We start from the raw sequence: 22,748 nt of genomic DNA, 5'->3' as shown, positions 1-22,748 counted from the left end.
TTTAAGGTTAGTATTGTGGAGTAACTACATCCTCAGTTTTCTCCTATCACAGCCATTAAACTCTGTAACTGCTTTAAAGTCACCATTGACCTCATGGTGAAATCCCTGAGCGGTTTCCTTCCTCTCCAGCTAATTAATTAGGAAGGACACCTGTATCTTTGTTGTGACTGGGTGTATTGAGGCACCATCCAAAGTGTAATTAATAACTTCACTATGCTATAAGGGATATTTAATGTCTGCTTTTTATTTTACCCATCTACCAGTAGGTGCCCTTCTTGGCAAAGCATTGGAAAACCTCCCTGGTCTTTGTGGTTGAATCTGTGTTTGAAATTCACTGCTCGACTGAAGGCCGCTCCAGATAATTATATGTGATTGGTACAGAGATGAGGTAGTCATTCACAAAAATGATTTTAAACACTGTTATTGCACACAAAGTGAGTCCATGCAACTTACAGTTGTAGTCAGAAGTTTACATACACAATTTAATCCTAGTAACAATTCCCTGTCTTAGGTCAGTTAGGATCACCACTTTATTTTAAGAATGTGAAATGTCAGAATAGTAGTAGAGAGAATGATTTATTTAAGCTTGTACTTCTTTCATCACATTCCCAGTGGGTGAGAAGTTTACATGCTCTCAATTAGTATTTGGTAGCATTGCCTTTAAATTGTTTAACTTGGGTCAAACATGTCGGGTAGCCTTCCACAAGCTTCCCACAATAAGTTGGGTGAATATTGGCCCATTCCTCCTGACAGAGCTGGTGTAACTGAGTCAGGTTAGTAGGTCTCCTTGCTCGCACATGCTTTTTCAGTTCTGCCTACACATTTTCTATAGGATTGAGGTCAGGGCTTTGTGATGACCACTCCAATACCTTGACTTTGTTGTCCTTAAACCATTTTGCCACAACTTTTGAAGTATAATTGGGGTCATTGTCCATTTGGGAGACACATTTGCGACCAAGATTGAACTTCTTGACGGATGTCTTGATATGTTGCTTCAATATTTCCACATTTACCTACCTCATTAGGCCATCTATTTTGTGAAGTGCACCAGTCCCTCCTGCAGCAAAGCACCCCCACAGCATGATGCTGCCACCCCCATGCTTCACGGTTGGGATGGTGTTCTTCGGCTTGCAAGCCTCCCCCTTTTTCCTCCCAACATAACGATGACTATTATGGCCAAACAGTTCTATTTTTGTTTCATCAGACCAGAGGACATTTCTCCAAAAAGTACGATCTTTGTCCCCATGTGCAGTTGCAAACCATAGTCTGGCTTTTTAATGCCGGTTTTGGAGCAGTGGCTTCTTCCTTACTGAGCGGCCTTTCACGTTATGTCGATATAGGACTCGTTTTAATGTGGATATAGATACTTTTGTCCCCGTTTCCTCCAGCATCTTCACAAGGTCCTTGGCTGTTGTTCTGGGATTTATTTGCACTTTTCGCACCAAAGTACGTTCATCTCTAGGAGACAGAACATGTCTCCTTCCTGAGCATGACGGGTGCATGGTCCAATGGTGTTTATACTTGCGTACTATTGTTTTTTACAGATGAATGTGGTACCTTCAGGTGTTTGGAAATTGCTCCCAAGGATGAACCAGACTTGTGGAGGTCTACAATTGTTTTTCTGAGGTCTTGGCTGATTTCTTTTGATTTTCCCATGATGTCAAGCAAATAGTCCCTGGGTTGGAAGGTAGGCCTTGAAATACATCCACAGGTACACCTCCAATTGACTCAAATGATGTCAATTAGCCTATCAGAAGCTTCTAAAGCCATGACATTATTTTCTGGAATTTTCCAAGCTGTTTAAAGGCACAGTCAACTTATGTATGTAAACTTTTGACCCACTGTTATTGTGATACAGTGAATTATAAATGAAATAATCTGTCTGTAAACAATTGTTGGAAAAATGACTTGTGTCATGCACAAAGTAGATGTCCTATCCGACTTGCCAAAACTATAGTTTGTTAACAAGAAATTTGTGCAGTGGTGGAAATACGAGTTTTAATGACTCCAACCTACGTGTATGTAAACTTCCGACTTCAACTGTATACAGTGCCTTGCGAAAGTATTCGGCCCCCTTGAACTTTGCGACCTTTTGCCACATTTCAGGCTTCAAACATAAAGATATAAAACTGTATTTTTTTGTGAAGAATCAACAACAAGTGGGACACAATCATGAAGTGGAACGACATTTATTGGATATTTCAAACTTTTTTAACAAATCAAAAACTGAAAAATTGGGCGTGCAAAATTATTCAGCCCCTTTACTTTCAGTGCAGCAAACTCTCTCCAGAAGTTCAGTGAGGATCTCTGAATGATCCAATGTTGACCTAAATGACTAATGATGATAAATACAATCCATCTGTGTGTAATCAAGTCTCCGTATAAATGCACCTGCACTGTGATAGTCTCAGAGGTCTGTTAAAAGCGCAGAGAGCATCATGAAGAACAAGGAACACACCAGGCAGGTCCGAGATACTGTTGTGAAGAAGTTTAAAGCCGGATTTGGATACAAAAAGATATATCTTTTTATAGGCCATATTTATATCTTTATGTTTGAAGCCTGAAATGTGGCAAAAGGTCGCAAAGTTCAAGGGGGCCGAATACTTTCGCAAGGCACTGTATATGACTTGTTAAGCAAATGTTTACCCCTTAACTTATTTAGGCCTGCCATAACAAAGGGGTTGAATACCTATTGACTCAAGACATTTCAGCTTTTCATTTTTAATGAATTTGTAAAAATGTGTAAAAACACAATAACACTTTGACATTATGGGGTATTGTGTGTACAGTATAGGCCATTGACACAACATCTCAATTTAATCAATTTAATTAAATTCACGCTACAATTCAACAAAATGTGGAAAAAGTCCAAGGGGTGTGAATACTTTCTGAAGCGCGAAACAGGTCTTACCAGTTCATTTAACAAGGCCTCGCCTCAATACAGATGTAGGATCTTAATTTGAGCCAGTTTGCTACAGCATTAAACTTTTTTTTTGTGAATCAATATGCGGATTATAATTCATTAACATTTTTGTTGGGGCCGATACATTTTAAGGGAAATTTTAAGTCAGAAATTTGAAAGTGGAAATTACAAACATCAGAAGGTTTTACATTTCCTGCAACAGGGTCATCAAATTAAGATCCTACCTCTCCCACCCCATGTACCAGATTTGCAGAAAGAAGATGTAAATAAAATGCTTGATTTGTGTCAATGTTTGGGCAAATCTCTCTCTTTAGCATTTTTCTGTGATCTTGATAAATCGTAAGAATCATTAAGATGTTCCTGAACACATGCTGGGCTGACTATCTGAGCTTGTGCTAATGCATTGCAGATGCTCGGGTTCTGTCCCAAATAGCACCCTATTCTCTACTTAGTGCACTACTTTTGACGTAGCCCTATGGGCCCATTTGGGAATAGGGTGCCATTTGGGACGTAGACTTGGTGCTGATGTTGGTAGTCAAGAGGCCAGAGACACGTTGCTGCCAAGCTGACCATTTTGTCCTGGATCGAGAAGAAACGGCTTGTACACCCCCCTCCCCCACCCCACCACACACACACACACACACCACATCACAGGAACACAAGACAATTTCATATAATTTCACAAGTCGTCATTCTCATACAGTCTCATACAGTCCTCTCCTCATACAGCTGTGTTCTGCTCTGTGTGTGTGTGTTCTGTTCTATACAGCACCAGGCATGGGTTTGCTGTTTGCTGCGTCATCAGTCACCGGTTGGCAGCTCTGTCCGTGCAGAAAATGACAGCCATTAAACTATGCTGTTCAGTCAAAACAGACAAACATTAATTCTTTAAAACATCTTGTCTCTGCCAAAGTGTGGCTTGCCTTCCCTGCTGTATGCTATCCAAACCTTTGCAGGGCCTCTAGCACATGGATTCAAATATGATTCTAAATCCTTTTAAATACTTTATCTAGGCTTGATTGAGCTTGCCTGGTGCAATGGATCTGATAGAATAGAGTGCAGACCTGCCACTACAGCCAGACTAGTGCAAACATCGAAAGCATATCAAATATTTCAAATAGTATTTGAACCCAGGTCTGTGGCACATCAGGAGAAATCTCCCAGAGAAGAGACGGATCAGGTACAACTCCTTCTGGAGCATTCTGGGGGCTCCTCCTTCCTAACATACTAACCTGATGCTACCTGTAGCTGCCTGCCTGCCTGCCTGTCTGTTTGCCATCTGCACAATGTCTATTTTCTGCAACATTCATAAACACCCCTATAGGAACGTTTAGGAAAAATCAACCAGCCTCTGTGGAGATGTGCTGAATCAGCAGGAGTAAACAACCTGTATCTACCTGACCTGTCCAATTCCCTTCCTTCACCTCACAGGAACACATACAAAGGATTTGCAGCCAGGATTGATGTATATTCAGTGGCTACGTCCCAAATGACACCCTATTCCCTATATAGTGCACTACTTTTAAACAGGACCCATAGCCCAACAAGTATCTCTGCTCTCCTTGCAGGATCATCATACGGTAGGTTAAAGTTTAGGCCAGGATTCAAACCAACACAGATTTAACGACCTGCACACAGCGATTGACTTTTAAAGGCAATTTCCTGTTTCCTGAAAACGATCCCAATGTCAGCTGGAGCAGAAATCACCTTTAAAAGTCAAACGCAGGGCCTCCCGAGCGGTGCAGCAGTCTTGAGGAATCACTACAGCCCCGGGTTCGATTCCAGGCTGTGTCATAACCGGTCGTGACCGGGAGACCCATGAGGTGGTGCACAATTGGCCCAGGGGAGGGTTTGGCCGGCTGGGATTTCCTTGTCCTATCGCGCTCTAGCGACTCCTTGTGAGGGGCCGGGCGCCTGCAAGCTGACTTCGGTCGCCAGCTGGACGGTGTTTCCTCCGACACATTGGTGCACTGTGTCAAGAAGCAGTGCGACTTGACAGGGTTGTGTTTTGGAAGACGCATGGCTCTCGACCCTCGCCTCTCCTGAGTTCGTAGGGGAGTTGCAGCGATGGACGAAATTGGAGAGAAAAAAAAGGGGTTAAAAAGTCAAACGCAGAGCACAGGTAACTTATCTCTGTTTGTTTGAATCCAGCCTCTATGTTCAATTTCGCTAAAGTGCAATACCATTCCAAGTTGGCATTAGCGTGCTGGCCTGAACACAGTCAAAACAGTTAGAACACGGCACAGCTTGCAGCTGTGAGAGAGAGAGAGAGAGAGAGAGAGAGAGAGAGAGAGAGAGAGAGAGAGAGAGAGAGAGAGAGAGAGAGAGAGAGAGAGAGAGAGAGAGAGAGAGAGAGAGAGAGAGAGAGAGAGAGAGAGAGAGAGAGAGAGAGAGAGAGAGAGAGAGAGAGAGAGAGAGAGAGAGAGAGAGAGAGAGAGAGAGAGAGAGAGAGAGAGAGAGAGAGAGAGAGAGAGAGATGTAGAAGGTGGTTAGTTCATTTTAGCTCTCATTGGTACTATTATTCGAGTCACAAGCAAGTCTCAAGGTCCAAGTCTCAAGTCGATTCCCAAGTAGAACGGGTTGAGTCTTGAGTCAAGTCCATGTCATGCATTCTAACAGCAAGTCGAGTCAAATGTTTTTTCAACTCAGGTAAAAAAATAAAATCTAGACAGGTAATGACTTGTTGAACTACAAATATTTGTCTATTTATTGAGGCTACCAGACAGCCCTTTTTATTATTTTGTCTACCACACATTTTGATTATGTAATAATTAATTTGAACATTAAATTCCAAATGCAAGCTTCACAAGTAAATGATCAATTTCAAGCAATTTGTACATACCAAGAGACCAGTAGGCCTATGCTAGTAATTGCTGCTTAATGCCTTATTGTTGGTGAGCTTACAAAGGAAAAGATCATATTCTTGATCAACAAACCATTTTTGGAGTTACATATTTATTTATGGCAATCCTCTCTCCCAGTGGTGTATAGTATTTAAGTAAAAATATTTTACAGCACTACTTAAGCAGTTTTTTGGGGTATCTATACTTTACTTTACTATTTATATTTTTGACAACTTTGACTTTTACTTCACTACATTCCTAAAGAAAATAATACATTTTCCCTGACACCCAAAAATACTCGTTACATTTTGACAGGAAAATTGTCCAATTCACACACTTATCAAGAGAACATCCCGGGTCAACCCTACTGCCTCTGATCTAGCAGACTATTTAAACACAAATGCTTAGTTTGGAAATTATGTCTTGAGTGTTGGAGTGTACCCCTGGCTATCCATCAATAAAAATAAAATCAAAAATTGTGCCGCCTGGCTTGTTTAATATAAGGAATTTTTTAATGATTTATACTTTCACTTTGGATACTTAAGTATATTTAAATCCAAATACTTTTAGACTTTATACAAGTAGTATTTTACTGGGTGACTTTCACTTTTACTTGAGTCATTTTCTATTAAGGTATCTTTACTTTTACTCAAGTATGACGATTGACTACTTTTTTCACCACTGCTCTCTCCCTACAATTTGCCATTTGCGCTTCACCCGATCCTATTGGTGTACAGCAATCTGTTCGCTAGCTCAGTGGTTTTCAACCTTTTAGACCCACGACTTTCAAAAAGGAGTGGTTCAAAGCTTGCGACCCCGGCGCACACACATGCACGTGCACACAACCGCTGCGCAAATGTCGCCTGTCATTACAGCATTTTCAAAACGCAAGGTACAGAAATAAACTGCATTTTACACCTGCATTTTGAGCTGAAAGTCATTCATGTTAGCAGTCAATATCAAATAGGGATATCATGTCACATTGTCACTTCTTTGGAGGCAAGACCAAGCAGGATCATAAGGCCTACCTTCCCAAACTAGGCCAATCTGAAATATGAAAATGATCAATGAAATCACCAGGTAGCCTATTGTTGTGACAAAGACGCATCTGTAACACATTGCTGAACATTACTTTATATGGATAATATTAATGTAGGTAGGTTGTCACACCCTGATCCGTTTCACCTGTCTATGTGCTTGTCTCCACCCCGCTCCGCTCCAGGTGTCGCCCATCTTCCCCCATTAACCCCAGTGTATTTATACCTGTTCTGTTTGTCTGTTACCAGTTTGTTTTCTCCGTCAAGCCTACCAACGTTTTTCCCCTTTCTCATGTCTTTTTCTATAGTGCCTGTTTTCTAGTTTTCCCGGTTTTGACCATTCTGCCTGCCCTGACCCTGACCATTCTGCCTGCCCTGACCCTGACCATTCTGCCTGCCCTGACCCTGACCATTCTGCCTGCCCTGACCCTCACCATTCTGCCTGCCCTGACCCTGACCATTCTGCCTGCCCTTCTGCCCTGACCCTGACCATTCTGCCTGCCCTTCTGCCCTGACCCTGACCATTCTGCCTGCCCTGACCCTGACCATTCTGTCTGCCCTGACCCTGACCATTCTGCCTGCCCTGACCCTGACCACTCTGCCTGCCCTGACCCTGACCATTCTGCCTGCCCTGACCCTGACCATTCTGCCTGCCCTGACCCTGACCATTCTGCCTGCCCTGACCCTGACCATTCTGCCTGCCCTGACCCTTCTGTCTGCCCTGACCCTGACCATTCTGCCTGCCCTGACCATTCTGCCTGCCCTGACCCTGACCATTCTGCCTGCCCTGACCCTGACCATTCTGCCTGCCCTGACCCTGACCATTCTGCCTGCCCTGACCCTGACCATTCTGCCTGCCCTGACCCTGACCATTCTGCCTGCCCTGACCCTGACCATTCTGCCTGCCCTGACCCTGAGCCTGCCTGCCGTTTTGTACCCTTTGACTCTGATCAGGATTACTGACCTCTGCATGCCCTTGACCTGTCATTTTGCCTGTCCCTGTTCTAGTAATAAACTGTTGTTACTTCGACACTGTCTGCATCTGGGTCTTCCCTAAAACGTGATATAGGCTCCATTGGCTTTGCCAGGCAAAACCGGACAAAATAAGACAAGCGCTTTCTGGTCACTAATCTGGATATGTGCAATGCTGATGACTTGTCATTGGTCAACAATCAAGAAAAGCAATTTTTGGTTCTGAAAGACAGACTGACACAAGAATTTGGTACAATGCCATAGGCCTATGGTGGTGATCAGATCGAATAAGCAAAGGTATAAATATAAAATACAAATGGTAGGCTATATGTAGCCTATTAACATATGTATACAAAAAAATATATTTTCCGATTCAGTTTCACATTTGCAATCCCCCAAAAACGTCTCACTGCGCTAGCTCACCCGACCTGTGTTGATTGACAGTTCCCTGGTCCATTTAGAGGGCCGAGTGTGCGTTTCATTAGCCAATCTGTTTTTTTGCAAATATGATACTGAGATATCCACAGAGCCTCTGTCACAAAATGAGTGACAAGAAGTTACAAAACCTGTCCAGAAAATGTCAAGTCCTAGCTCGCACATTTAAGACCATTTCATTGGTTTCTTTTCCATCAAGTCGAGTGAGTCTCTAGTCACCAAATTTGTGACTGGAGTCCACACCTCTGGAAAACTCTGCCCATACACCAAGGGCGCTGAGCTAGCGAGCTAAAATGAACGCAACCTGGCAGTCAATCAGCTAAGGATCACCTCTCTGTCTACTTTGATCCCTCTCTTTATTTGCCTCAAAGCCACAGACGAAGACCAAAACAAAGAGAGTGAGTCAGATATGCTACTGTAACGGATACGTCACAAATGGTATCCTATTCCCAATATTGTGCACTATTTTTGATCAGAGCCCTACAGGTCTTTTATAACTTTACATTTTTTGACCAGGGCCCATGGGGGGTTTGCGTGGGTTTGCACTTTTCGGGCTATTCCATAGGTTCTAGCACCAGGCAAGATCGTTAAGTATTTGAAAGAAAACAAATAGTATTTGAACCCAGGTCTGAGCAGATCTATAGGGAAGACATTGAGCCCTTACAACAACTCTGAGGTGGCATGGAGCAGGGTGTATTTGGGAACGCTGTGTTCCCTAGGCATGATATCCATCCACTGATTATTGACATGGAGAAAGCAAAATTCAGGCCCCAGGCCTCGGGACTCAGAGTGGAACATTTGAGTCTTGTCTGACGTGTAATAGCCCATGAAATGTTTGTGTGTGAAGGGTGAGACTACAAGTCAGAGAAGGAAACTGGTGACTAAGACTTTCATGAAGAGTGACTGGTCTAACATGGAATAGATCAGGATGGAGAATGCATGGACAGACAGACACACAACAATCATTATCAATCATTGGTTGAGACATACTGTACGGAGATACTATATATTGCACAACATAGGTAATAGGCTGCCATTTGGGACACAGACACAGTATGCTTTAATGGGATGGGAATATGAGGGTGGCAATAGTTTAGTTATTCAACTGTGCAGGAGTTGTATGTTTGAACTTGGCTGTGCCATTAAAATGAATCATAGCTTTAAAAATATGTGCTTTTTAAAATCATCTGGAAGATATAAGAAAACTGATATTTTGTCTGGTAAACCTTCTCCCTTTCGGCGTACCATGTGTGTGACTTAAGGTACCACAGTGTCCCATAGGACTGGTCAAAAGTAGTGCACTATATAGGGAATAGGGTGCCATTTGGGACTCAGTTTGAGCTATTTAGCACAGTGAAAGATCAACACTGACAACTTTCCTATACACAGTGCTGTATCTACATGCTGACAGTGTCTACTCAACCTTTCAAATAAAACAATCACCACTACACATACTCAATCAAATCAAGCAATTCCCGCAACATTAATGCATTAAAAAACTAATATTGTTTTATTTTTTTATATATTTTTTTATATATATTTATTTTTTGTATTTTCCCCCCAATTTCGTGATTTCCACTTGATAGTTACAGTCTTGTCCCATCACTGCAACTCCCGTACGGACACGAGAGAGGCAAAGGTCGAGAGCCATGCGTCCTCCGAAACATGACCCTGCCAAGCCACACTGCTTCTTGACATACTGCTCGCTTAACCCGGAAGCCAGCCGCACCAATGTGTCGGAGGAAACACTGTACAACTGCCGACCTAAGTCAGCATGCAGGCGCCGCCAAAAAGGGTTTGCTAGAGTCCGATGGGACAAGGACATCCTGGCCAGCCAAACCCTCCCATAACCCAGACGACGCTGGACCAATTGTGCACCATCTCATGGGTCTCCCGGTCACGGCCGGCTGCAACACAGTCTGGGATCAAACCCAAGTCTGTAGTGACGCCTCAATCACTGCAATGCCTTATGACTGCTGCGCCACTCGGTAGCCTCTAATATTGTTATTTTAAGCACTTGCATTGAACAGTAAGAAATTACCGGACTCATGAGTGAATAAGCAGAAAATCCGGAATCTTCCTAACAGGGTTTCTGGAAAGCTTGATAATTTGGATAAAGTTACCAGAATTTTGTAGTCAAAGAGGGAATAACAACCAACCATGTAGCACCCAATTTGTTCCATCTCGGTTTTCCTTTCAATAAAACAGGATTAGGCTAAGCGGTGTGTTACACTCAAATTGCTCCTGACACAACGCATGCAGGGTTCGAAAGGGCAGACATTTAAAAAACCCTCTCGTTAACATACCCTGCAAGTCTCCGTAGAAATCCAATAACGGTTACGAAGTTAGTTGTCACATTAAGTCAAAGGAAAAGAGTGTGGCAAAGTCTGCATCTCAAATGGGGCCTTATTCCCTATATAGTTAACTACTTTTGAGTCCTGGTCAATAGTAGTGCACGATATAGGGAATAGGGTGCCATTTGGGATACAACCTGTGTTGTTGTGTGACCTGACCACATGGCCTAAGAGGATGTGAACAGAGATCATTGAACCAGGTTCTGTCCTTAGGTCAGCCGTCGAAGCAGAGGAACATTGAGAAACACTCAATTAGTGGTGACATTAATAGTCCTCTTCCTACTTTCTATGGAAGTCTATGTCTGCCTCCCAAAAGGCACCTGCGTGTGCCAGTGGGCCATTGCCAGAGGAGAGAGAGAGAGACATTTGTGCAACAGGTAAAATAATGATATACAACAGACTAACTGGAGACCCAATTCAAAACATGTTGTGTAGTTTGGCTGGTTATCTCGCTAGTTAACTATTTTTGCTATTAGCATGTATTAATGTCATTGTCATGTCCTAACTTTCCACCAGCAATCATGTATAACCACAAATGGATGACACGCAGCTGATATGAGTGCACTGTTGATGAAATTAACCAATCCTGCACCAATGCTCCGGTTGTAAAACTGTCTCACAAACACTCAAAATTGTCTAGGCTTCATCTCTATTCAAGACTTTCCATGTAATTCTGTTACAAAAATATTCCTAGAATAGCTTAATTGACAATAAACTCCTACTGTATGCTGTCAACATCTCCCCTGGACACTGAATATTTTAACTGTACAAATAAATAAACATCTTAGTTGTCAACCTCGCACACCTTAGCCTTTTGATTCCTGGTTCATTGAATGAGGGAATTATTTGATAAAGACATAACAAGTATTTGGTTGTAATTGTAATGTTGCGGTGTGGCCAACCATCCTCCAGGAGATTCCAGGAGAGCTACTGGGTGTGCAGGCTTTTTCTCCAGTCCTACTGGAACACACCACGTTGTAAAAAATCAGAACACCCTCTAGCTCTCGAGATGGAGGGTTGACGCACCACAGTACAGCATTTGACTTTGTGGGGGGTTAAGTGCCTTGCTCAAGGCCACAACGGCAGGAGATACTGTATAATACATGGGGTCAGAAACCAGCAGCTTTCCATTGTCAATACCAGTGATAATAATTCATGTCACTTTTTTGGCCCATGATGTAACAGACCTTTTGGGGGGGGACAAGTGACTTGAACTTTAGGAGTAAAAAAATCTGTCCTACTTGTACAAAGGCCAAGTGGCTAAAAAAGTTCATGTCAAGCCCTGCGTTCAGGTTCAATGTCTAGCTCGTGTTCAAGTTTAGGCTCGAGCTTAGGTCAAAACCTGTACTACTAGAGAAGTACAAAAGACATTCCCTACCAAGATGAATAAAGGGTCTGAAACAGAAGACCAACTACTCCAGGAGACCCATCATCACATAATGAGATTCTAACTCTGGAATTTACCCGCCATCTGAACTATATAGACATTATGAATGAAACCACTGTATCAGAGCCGATTCAGGAAGCATTTTCAAAGGAATTTGAAATTTAAGAGGCACAGAACACAGAATTTCTGTTAATTGGATCTTCCTTCTCCATAATCTTAGACGGAGAGCATGATGCACATCTTAAAACTAGAATACCAGTGAGGCACAGTACCAGTTAGGTCAAACTGTAGTTGAAGGGGGTATAAGGCTGCATTAGGCCTTCATAATGCCAGTCATCATTCACAAGAGCATAGGTGTTAGGGAGGGTCATGGAGAAAAGGTCCAAATTATAGATATCAGAAGACCCAAGAATGTTACTCTACCTAATGGTAGTGAGGGAAAAACCCTGCACACTCCTCGTAATAGTATTTATAGAACCTTAATTGGTGTGTCAACCCTAAAGAATCTGTACAAATCAAATCAAATAAATGCACATCTCATTTAGAAAAAAGCACTAAAACACAGGACCGGACCATGACGCACAAGACCATGATACAAGGTAACAGACAATGTGCTTTGTTTCAAGAAATGTTAAATTTGCTATTATTCTCCATTTTTGTTTGATTCCACCCTTGCACACAATGAGGAAAACACTGGCTCATTCATTCTACAAACATGGAAAATAAATCGGCAACTGTTAAAGAACATGACATATCAAAGCTCAGTCGGCTTTAAAACCAGCATCTGAAGAGATATTAACTGGGTCTCCTGGGGGTATTTGGGAACCGTTGGGAAAACTGTGGTAAATATTGGCTACATAGCATTGCACTACATGTTCACAACAAAATGCTAATGGAGAGATTGTGTTATTAACCCCATAAAGCATGTTTGATGGGTTGGTTTGTTGCTTAAAGGTTTAAGAGCATGCTATAAATGCATAGTTATGTGGTGGCATTCGGACTCTATTCTTGACCTGATACGTACCCTGCATGGCATGATTCTGGTTTTGTTTGCATGATGTTGAAAGGTATATGAGTTGTGTTATGACCCACTCTATGTCAAATCCAGTAGCTCCATGTGCGCCGGGAAAGAGCCCAGTCAAAACTAGTAGTTCACAATAGGGAATATGATGCCATTTGCTGAGCAGACAGAACATCACTTGACATTTCGGCTACAGTAGCCTACACTGATATATACAGTACCAGTCAAAAGTTTGGACACACCTACTCATTCAAGGGTTTTTCTTTATTTTTACTATTTTCTACATTGTAGACTAATAGTGAAGACATCAAAACTATGAAAAAACACATAAGGAAACAAATCAAAATATATTTTAGATTTTAGATTCTTCAAAGTAGCCACCCTTTGCCTTGATGACAGCTTTGCACACTCTTGGAATTATCTCAACCAGCTTCATACTTGAGTCACCTGGAATGCATTTAAATTAACAGGTGTGCCTTGTTGAAAGTTAATTTGTGGAATTTCTTTCCTTCTTAATGTGTTTGAGCCAAATAGTTGTGTTGTGACAATGTAGGGGTGGTACACAGAAAATAGCCCTAGAACAGCTCAAAAGCGCAAAGAGAAACGACAGTCCATTATTACTTTGAGACATTAAGGTCAGTCAATCCGGAAAATGTCAAGATCTTTGAAAGTTTCTTCAAGTGCAGTCGCAAAATCATTAAGCGCTATGATGAAACTGGCCCTCATGAGGACCGCCACAGGAAAGAAAGACCCAGAGTTACCTCTGCTGCAGAGGATAAGTTCATTAGAGTTACCAGCCTCAGAAAATGCAGCCCAAATAAATACTTTACAGAGTTCAAGGCAGATCTCAACATCAACTGTTCAGAGGAGACTGTGTGAATCAGGCCTTCATTGAATTGCTGCAAATAAACCACTACTAAAGGACACCAATAAGAAGAGGAGACTTGCTTGGGCCAAGAAACACGAGCAATGGACATTAAGAGATTTTTGGTTCCAATCGATGTGTCTTTGTGACATGGAGAGTAGGTGAACAGATGATCTCTGTATGTGTGGTTCCCACCGTGAAGCATGGAGGAGGTGGTGTGCTGGTGTGGTGGTGCTTTGCTGGTGACACTATCTGTGATTTAGTTAGAATTCAAATGCACTTAGTGGGACTATCGTTTGTTTTTCAACAGGACAATAACCCAACACACCTCCAGGCTGTGTAAGGGCTATTTTACCAAGAAGGAGAGTGATGGAGTGCTGCATCAGATGACTTGGCTTCCACCATCACCCTACCTCACACCAATTGAGATGGTTTGGGATGAGTTGGACCGCAGAGTGAAGGAAAAGCAGCCAACAAGTGTTCAGCATATGTGCGAACTCCTTCAAGACTGTTGGAAAAGCATTCCTCATGAAGCTGGTTGAGAGAATGCCAAGAGTGTGCAAAGCTGTCATCAAGGCAAAGGTTGGCTACTTTGAAGAATCTCAAATATAAAATACATTTAGATTTGTTTGACACTTTATTGGTTACTACATGATTCCATATGTGTTATTTCATAGTTGTTACGTCTTCACTATTATTCTACAATGTAGAACATAGTAAAAATAAAGAACAACCCTTGAATGAGTAGGGTTTGTCCAAACTTTTGACTGGTACTGTATATTTGGTCAATCGACAGGTAATTATGTAACAAACAATAGGGTTCTGGCCAAAAGTAGTGCAACATATATGGAATAGGGTGCCATAAATAGAGAATATTCTGTTCAGAAGTAGTGCACTAAATAGAGGACACTGGTCTAAGTAGTGCACTAAATAGGGCATAGGGTGCCATTTGGAACTATCATTGTTAATATAATTCATAGAATAATAATGCTTAAATATTATCAGAAGTTATCCTGCAAGCCCACTGATAGTACAGGCCAACTGAGGACAATCGAAAGGCTGCTATAATGCCGTGTCAAACTAACAAACTCGAAGTTCCAATAGCCTGAATACAGAACAGTGGCAGATCAGAAACGATTGGACATTAAATGTACGTAATCCTGTGGCTATCAGGCATCCACTGCAGGCGTGCTTTGTGCTTTCAATAGGGCTACATTAGGCTATAACCAGGTTAATTTACATTAGGTCGAACTCCTGTCACAAAGTATCCTAATGCATTTCTATTCGATGTAGGTGTTGCAAGTCTACTCATACCGTCAGGTCAGCTGCTGATTTCTTGACCAGTTCGCAAATTGACTTCAATTTTCACACTGCGACGTTTCAAAAGCTGTCGTTTGACCTGAAATACCCCCAGCCAGAACGGGAGAATACATGATAGCGGAGAATTCAGATACATTGCATGTCTCGAAATTATATCTACGGCGACCCTGGAGGGACAATTTAATTCAGCGGCACTATGATAAGTGGTTGCGGTACATGTTTATCAGATCGACGTGTCGTTACACTGTAACCATTCGATCGAAATGTTGTTACATTGTAACTACCCACCGTGTTAATAGAGGTGTATTCATAATTCGCTTTCCACAATGAAATAAAAACGCATTACAGCACTTTATAGCCTATTTAGGTTTATATAATTATAGTCCAAAATAATCTTAAAGTTACATTGGCTACTTCAAAATATGACTGATATGCTTTCAATCGGCTAGGCCACCTGCACAGCGCACGATACATTTATTTTGCCTACTTAGACAATAGTCTGCGTGCAAAATTGTATTCAAATTTGGGGCAGACTATCCAGATGTTCCGGGCAGCGCTTGTGAATTAAAGAAAAACCCTAGTCTGTGTGTCTGAAGACAGACGAGCAACAAACAGTACTCCATATATAAATACTCGTTGACTGGCTAATGACATGCAGCAGTTGTAGCCTAATGCTGATGCAAACTGTAGCCTACACAGCGGATGTTCGAAAAGCACACATTCATCTTCCGATTCTGCCCCAAAATTATTTCACATCCGGCCACATTATCAAGCCTTTATATCGGACCGCCATTAGCCTGAACAACAAACACCAACTCAAGAGAGCTTATAAAAAAACAATTTGACTAAGTCAACAATAGTCAGGCAAAGTGAGTTTCTTATTGAGAGACGAATGAACAGTCTAGCGACTTATTGAATGTCTGTCTACAAACGGACGTTTTTTCGACAGCATTTTTCCCCCTGCACCGGAATATCGATGTTTCAAAGAGGGACATAAAAATGGGGCAACATACCTCATACGCAGGTCGGCAAACAGAAATGTTATTTTCCAACACTCCACTGGTGCATTCCTCTCCAACTGAGTTCGCGCGGGTGTAGTCGGTTTTCTTCTACCTGTGAGCGGGGTCAAACGGATGCAACGCGTGCCCTGGAATGACCTGACGAAGCGAGTATGCGAGAAAGTCTGGGTTAACAAACTTCAACATGGACCCGGGAAAACGTACTGTAGCTACTGACAACTGCAGTGCTCGGATGAATCGCTATGGGGAATCAGAGAGCTGTTGTTTGAATCCCTGTCAGCCAGGAACCAAACCAAGCCTCGCCCCTACTAGCCTACATCTCTGTGTCTGCTGCAAAAATTAACATAAAAACCTTTTCTTCTGATCATGTAGTGTAGTGTAGTCGAAATTGAAAATATGCACGTTCATACAGTTATAACTTTAACAATATTGACTTCACTTACTCCCAAAATAATATTATTGTGTCTGACTGTGTGTGTGTGTGTGTGTGTGTGTGTGTGTGTGTGTGTGTGTGTGTGTGTGTGTGTGTGTGTGTGTGTGTGTGTGTGTGTGTGTTATTTCATAGCATCAGAATGCTCCTATCCTCAACTACGTACATGGCTCCACCACTGAATAAACAATAGTAGGTTTACTTGTAATGTCATTGATCCAATTTCTCTCTCTTGGACCTTGACCTGGTTGGAAGAATCCCCCCCAACTGTGAGGGGAATTAGAGGCAGAATCTATCATGGGCTACGTCCCAAACAGCAAGCTATTTTGACCAGAACCCTGGTCAAAAGTAGTGCAATACATTGGGAATATGATGCCATTTGGGATGGGCCATGGTGCTATAAAGAAACAATTGCAGCAAGTCATGGCTACTGTACCAACATAAACAACTTGCACTCAGCTGCCATCGCCAAGTTAAATCCATTTTCCCTTTTTGGCTTCTTATAACGTGTTACAACAGCACTAAACACCCCCTATCTATTCATAGTAGGGGTGTATTTCAAACACAAGACTGGGCTTAGGCTATGATAAAGTTATATCTACTTTATTACCACAAGTGTAGGCTTAGGCTATCATAAAAGCTATATTATCAACCAATCACATGAGAAGGCATGAGTAGACTTAGGCTGTGATAAAGGTGGTACCTACTGTAATCTACCTGGTTTAGTGCTAGGTAGTGGCTGTCTTTCTTTAATGTGCGATATGTCCCAACCATGCCATGATGTTTTACTTGGGGCCACTCCAAGTGTGTTGTAGTGCATCCAGCTATACTGATCAGTCCCGGTCAAGTATCTGTGGCATGGTACTGTCTGTCTGTCAGGCAGGCAATATTTCAGACACCAGTCAGTGGGGTTATAAGCTCAAACAGGTGCCCCTCCATTCATAATGATATCATCGGTGTCAACATGTCTCATTGATGTCAGGTTATTGGTCGTTTTTGGTGCCGTTGTAACTGCCATCGTTAAGAGGATGTTTTGGACACTTGTGTAAAATGTATGTGTGCCTGTGATTTTTTGCTTTCTTCTCAGAGGACAATAATTATATTATTTAATTATATTATTTTCTAACGTATGCCTCATTGGTGCGGCAGGTAGCCTAGTGGTTAGAGCGTTGGACTAGTAACCAAAAGGTTGCGAGATCAAATCCCAGAGCCGACAAGGTAAAAATCTGTCGTACTACCCCTGAACAAGGCACTGTAACCCACTGTTCCTAGGCCATCATTGAAAATAAGAATTTGTTCTTAACTGACTTGCCTAGTTAAATAAAGGTTACAACATTTAAATACAAGTGGTTTTGACACTGCTTAGCATTTGGCCAACAATCTTTCTGCTCTCAGTGGCATATATGTTTCGAAATGCTCTCACTCACTCATTTATAAAACAGCTACCCCGGCTACCTTCTCTAAACATGCAGTCCTCGCCTGGCTGTGCCTGTGCAGGACCTGAGCCAAGCACTAGGGAATACAGTAGTCTGCTCTCTAGCTCTATCTGCTGTCTTATGCATCAGTGACTTTGAGCATCAAAGATGCATGTCTTTGAACAGAATCTACATTCCTATATGTTTCTGAAAGGAAGGGCTCACCATTAATGTGCCTAAACTGAATGAACTTCATAATCCATTCCTCTCAGGAATTTCAACAGAGAGATGGTCACAAGGAGGGAGAGTAAATTAAGTGGTGTTTTATGGTGCGAGAAACTGGGAACATTGGAGAGATCAACCAAACAATCCCAAAGTTATTTTGCTTTGGCCTGAGGAAAAAAGCATGCAGGCTCTCTTGAACTTCCAATTATGACATCCTTCAGTATTGGATACATTCTTAGTCAATAGAAATAGTAACATTTAGTTATATTTATTTATTTCAACTTAATTAAACCAGAAAAGACCGTTGAGGTTGGGAACCTACTTTCTCATATCCTACTTCTTTGTTAATTGCTAAAATAAATGGTCCTATAGAATTACAAAGTACCCCATATTTTTAGCAGTAAACAGTTGGTTTTTGACCTCGTAAAAACATAAACAAATAGTGGTTTGCCTGCTGTGTATATTGTGGTGTTGAAGACTCTCCAACCATGCCAAGGAGGCCTACAGTAGCAGTTGTGCCCAGATTGCAGTGTGGACCCAGCAGACCTAGGTTCAAATATGATTTGAAATCAGACATTTGGGAGGATACAGCAGCAGAGAGAGTGAGGGAGGATCAGACTAAAGGCGGGACACAGGGAGAGAGCAGCGGGCCAAACCACATAACCTCTCACATCCACACAGAGAAAAAGGCCATTGGACAGCAATTTTATTCTGTCTGTCTGTCTGTGTCTGTCTGTCTGTCTGATGTTGGATACTGCAGTCAGTAGCCTATACCAATAAATTTAATGACCTAATGACAACTGTTATATTTTACTAGGGTAATAATGTCTTTATATGTCTCTATATGGCTTAAAACCATGGTGACTTGAATGTTTTGGTGTTTTTTTTTGGAACCAAGCTTAAGTGGTAGAGAGGTCTACGTTTCCCCCTTGTTGTTATTTTAAACAGAAAAAAATTCTGAATAATATTGGAAATGTGATCCAACTCCTGTACTGTATGGGCAATGGTCAAAAGTAATGCCCTATATAGGGAATAGGGTGCCATTTGGGATTGGCTTTAGTGGATAAACCAAGAAGACCTACGATTGCAATCCAACTTGGACTTAGGTAACCTCTCTCATCCATAGAATGACAGAACCATGCAGTTTATCAGGTGTTGTGCTGTTTTGTGAACTGATAAACTTCCCTAATTTATTCAGGTCACCACACAAAGAAATGCTGGTTTAAAAATAACACTGCGCTGGGTAAATAGTGGACAGAACACACTTAAGGTTATTTTTAGTTGGGTTATTGAGCTATGATCCACCAGCTCAGATCAGAAGACTGGAGGGGTGGCTTAGCTTTCAGATATTATTTTTTTGAATTTGACCCTTTTTTCTCCCCAATTTCATGGTATCCAATTGTTTAGTAGCTACTATCTTGTCTCATTGCTACAACTACCGTATGGGCTCGGGAGAGACGAAGGTTGAAAGTCATGCGTCCTCCGATACACAACCCAACCAAGCCACACTGCTTCTTAACACAGCGCGCTTCCAACCCGGAAGCCAGCCGCACCAATGTGTCGGAGGAAACACCGTGCACCTGGCAACCTTGGTTAGCACGCACTGCACCCGGCCCGCCACAGGAGTCGCAGGTGCGCGATGAGACAAGGACATCCCTACCGGCCAAACCCTCCCTAACCCGGACGACGCTAGGCCAATTGTGCGTCGCCCCACGGATCTCCAGGTCGTGGCTGGTTAAGATAGAGCCTGGGTGCGAACCCAGAGTCTCTGGTGGCACAGCTGGCGCTGAGGTACAGCGCCCTTAGCCACTGCACCACCCAGGAGGCCCCTCAGATACTATTTTTGGCCACCCGTGAGAGTAAATATCATTCAGGTAAATATGTTGTGTTTTATTGTCAACACATCTTAAATGCGCATGGACACTTTGGTAGCTAAATTTTTATTTCTGGTGTAGAAACACAACATGATGAACAGGATTGACATTTACTCTCACGGGTGACCAAAAATACCTATCTGAAAGCCATGCCCCAATAAGCCTTGCCTCCTGAAAATAACCTATGTACTGTATTAAATTAAAAAAGACCCATCTGCTGTGTTAACCCAGCATGAAAGTAAATAAAAACCCAACTGATCGTTAAATTAACCAATGTTTGGGTCATCTAAAGGCATGGCCTATTGAAGGCATGGCTTTCAGATAGTTATTTTTGGCCACCCATGAGAGTAAGTCTTCATTATGCTAGCAGATACCCATAGACTTCCAGTCATTAAGCTAACGCTAGTTAGCATTGGCTCGTGAAACTACATCTAACTTCCTTTATAATGGACACAGAGACATAAAAACAAGTTCATCTGACTCTGGGGAAGTAGTTAAAGGGTCCTTTAAGTTTGTACACTGCAAATGTAAAATTTCCTTCAATATTTGTGGACATAACATATTTTAATATGATACCCAATATATATAAAAAGTATGTAATTTACTTGTCCTCTTGTGCAGTTGTGCACCAGGGCTTCCCACTCCTCTTTCTATTCTGGTTAGAGCCAGATTGCGCTCTTCTGTGAAGGGAATAGTACACAGCGCTGTACGTGATCTTCAGTATCCTGGCAATTTCTCGCATGGAATAGCCTTCATTTCTCAGAACAAGAATAGACTGACGAGTTTCAGAAGAAAGTTCTTTGTTTCTGGTTGCCAGTTGGAACAGAGCCAGAATGCCATTCTAGTACTTCTATTTCTATGGTGTTGTTGTCTGCCTGAGGAGGAAGAGGCATGGAGGGATACAGGTAATCAGTCCAGGGTCTTAGCGCTTGTTAGTTAAACTTGTACCCCAGCTTGTACCCCAGATGTCTCACTTCTGTTACTCCCTCATTGTTCTATTGTTTCCCCTCTGTCCGATTTAGATATGTACCAGGATCTCTGGGACACATGGTATCCAACTCTTGTGAGCTGATCCAAGTGCAATGTATGAGTTCCGGCCTTTTACTTGCCAAACCGGGGCACAAACCCTCGACAACAACAACACTTTGTACTCCCGAATACCTTGCCAAAACCATGGTCTTGGTTGGCCAATGGTGACACTTTGTCAGATCTGCTACACTAGCACAATTCCTGACAGTCATTCACTCCATTTTGCCTTTGCACTTGTTGTCAATACGGCTGATTCCAGTACTAACTTTACTTCATAGCCTTCTTGGATGTCCTGGTCTCACATCTTGATATTAATGTTTTATTACCCATCAAGACAAGTCCTAAATGGGAAATTCACAAGTAGCAGTAGTTGAGTCTTTGAGGCCCTGGGGGCCTTCATTACACACAGAGTGTCTATGAATCTAGACTCTCCATCCTTTCACCTCTTCACCAACGTCTGTCTGCCTAACACAATGTGACAAGTATGAGTTTGAGAGAGAAAGTAGAAGAAACATAAATTATGCCTGCTGACAAAAACACCATCTCTCTACCCTGGAGTCCCCTGACTCCGGTCTAGAAAAGCTTTCCCCTTTATGTGTGTGTGTGTGTGTGTGTGTGCGTGTGTGTGCAGATTTCAGTCAAAGTGCCATGCAGTAATGTGAAATACAAATAGGCTAATTTGCTGGGTTAGGTGACCTTGTGAACCCTGCCTCTGCCTGATCCACAGTCCCCCTATGAATTAAGGATGGGTGCTGCAGCAGCGGAGTACACACACACACACACACACACACACACACACACACACACACACACACACACACACACACACACACTGAGTGCCCTCTCCCTCTGGCGACCACAACGTTGTCCTGGGAGCTGTTGCCCACCGTTAAAATCAACATGAAGGCTTCTAGACCAATTCACACAGACACGTGGCACACACACACACACACACACACACACACAATCAATAATGTACGGAGGCATTTTACAGTTCACTGTAAAGGGGAACATAGATTAACTTGGGTGACCCTTCAGGTAAATGGCATCATTACTATATATAATATAATGTTTGCACTTAAAAATGCTATTGCTCACAGTACCATGCCACATTATAAGTACTGTATCATGTCTACTACACTGTAATTACATTGCATGTGCGTATGTAACTACCATATAAATACATCGTTATACAATATTGGAGTACTGTAGTTTTGATGATTTAAGAATATAAGCAGAGGACACACCCAGTCTTTAGGGCCAACAGAGCTTTGTTTTCAGCCCAGGTCAAGGCCTCTACAAACACACATGCACAGACACACCCACTCCAAGTGTAGTTCTGTTCTGATAAGTGGTCACAGTGTGAAGGAACTCAAAACACACAGGGCTGGCCAGTTGAAGATGAAGAACCAGATCCAGTTTTGCTCTGGATGTCAAAGTCCTCCTCTTTCTCCACTCTGCTCTCCAGACCAAATCCCAATAGCTGGCCAGAGAGTTTCAACACACAAGCAGTCAATTCAGCATTTCACACCACCTGCTACACTGTCACTAAGGACCCAGGAAGGGATCCTGGTTTCGACCACCATATTCAAGAAGTGA

General features: G+C 42.3%; 1 protein-coding gene across 4 annotated transcripts in view; it reads right to left on the bottom strand.

The window, feature by feature from the left end:
• LOC112264602 (thyroid hormone receptor beta) overlaps positions 1–16,431 on the bottom strand; it is a 174,532-nt gene extending 158,101 nt beyond the window's left edge. For 2 of the 4 annotated variants that reach the window (XM_042295468.1, XM_042295470.1), the window contains exon 1: positions 16,171–16,431. The gene's annotated coding sequence lies outside the window, so the exon portion shown is untranslated. Of the gene's footprint in view, positions 1–15,151; positions 15,387–16,170 lie in introns of those variants that run through there. The other 2 variants (XM_042295471.1, XM_042295469.1) reach the window with 2 other exon arrangements.
• Between the last annotated feature and the right edge of the window lie 6,317 nt (positions 16,432–22,748).

The sequence above is a fragment of the Oncorhynchus tshawytscha genome, linkage group LG13, assembly GCF_018296145.1.
Source record: "Oncorhynchus tshawytscha isolate Ot180627B linkage group LG13, Otsh_v2.0, whole genome shotgun sequence".
Classification (NCBI taxonomy): Eukaryota; Metazoa; Chordata; class Actinopteri; order Salmoniformes; family Salmonidae; genus Oncorhynchus; species Oncorhynchus tshawytscha.
The sequence above is the reverse complement of the archived record's forward strand: the minus strand, read 5'-3'. Positions and strand labels throughout refer to the sequence as shown.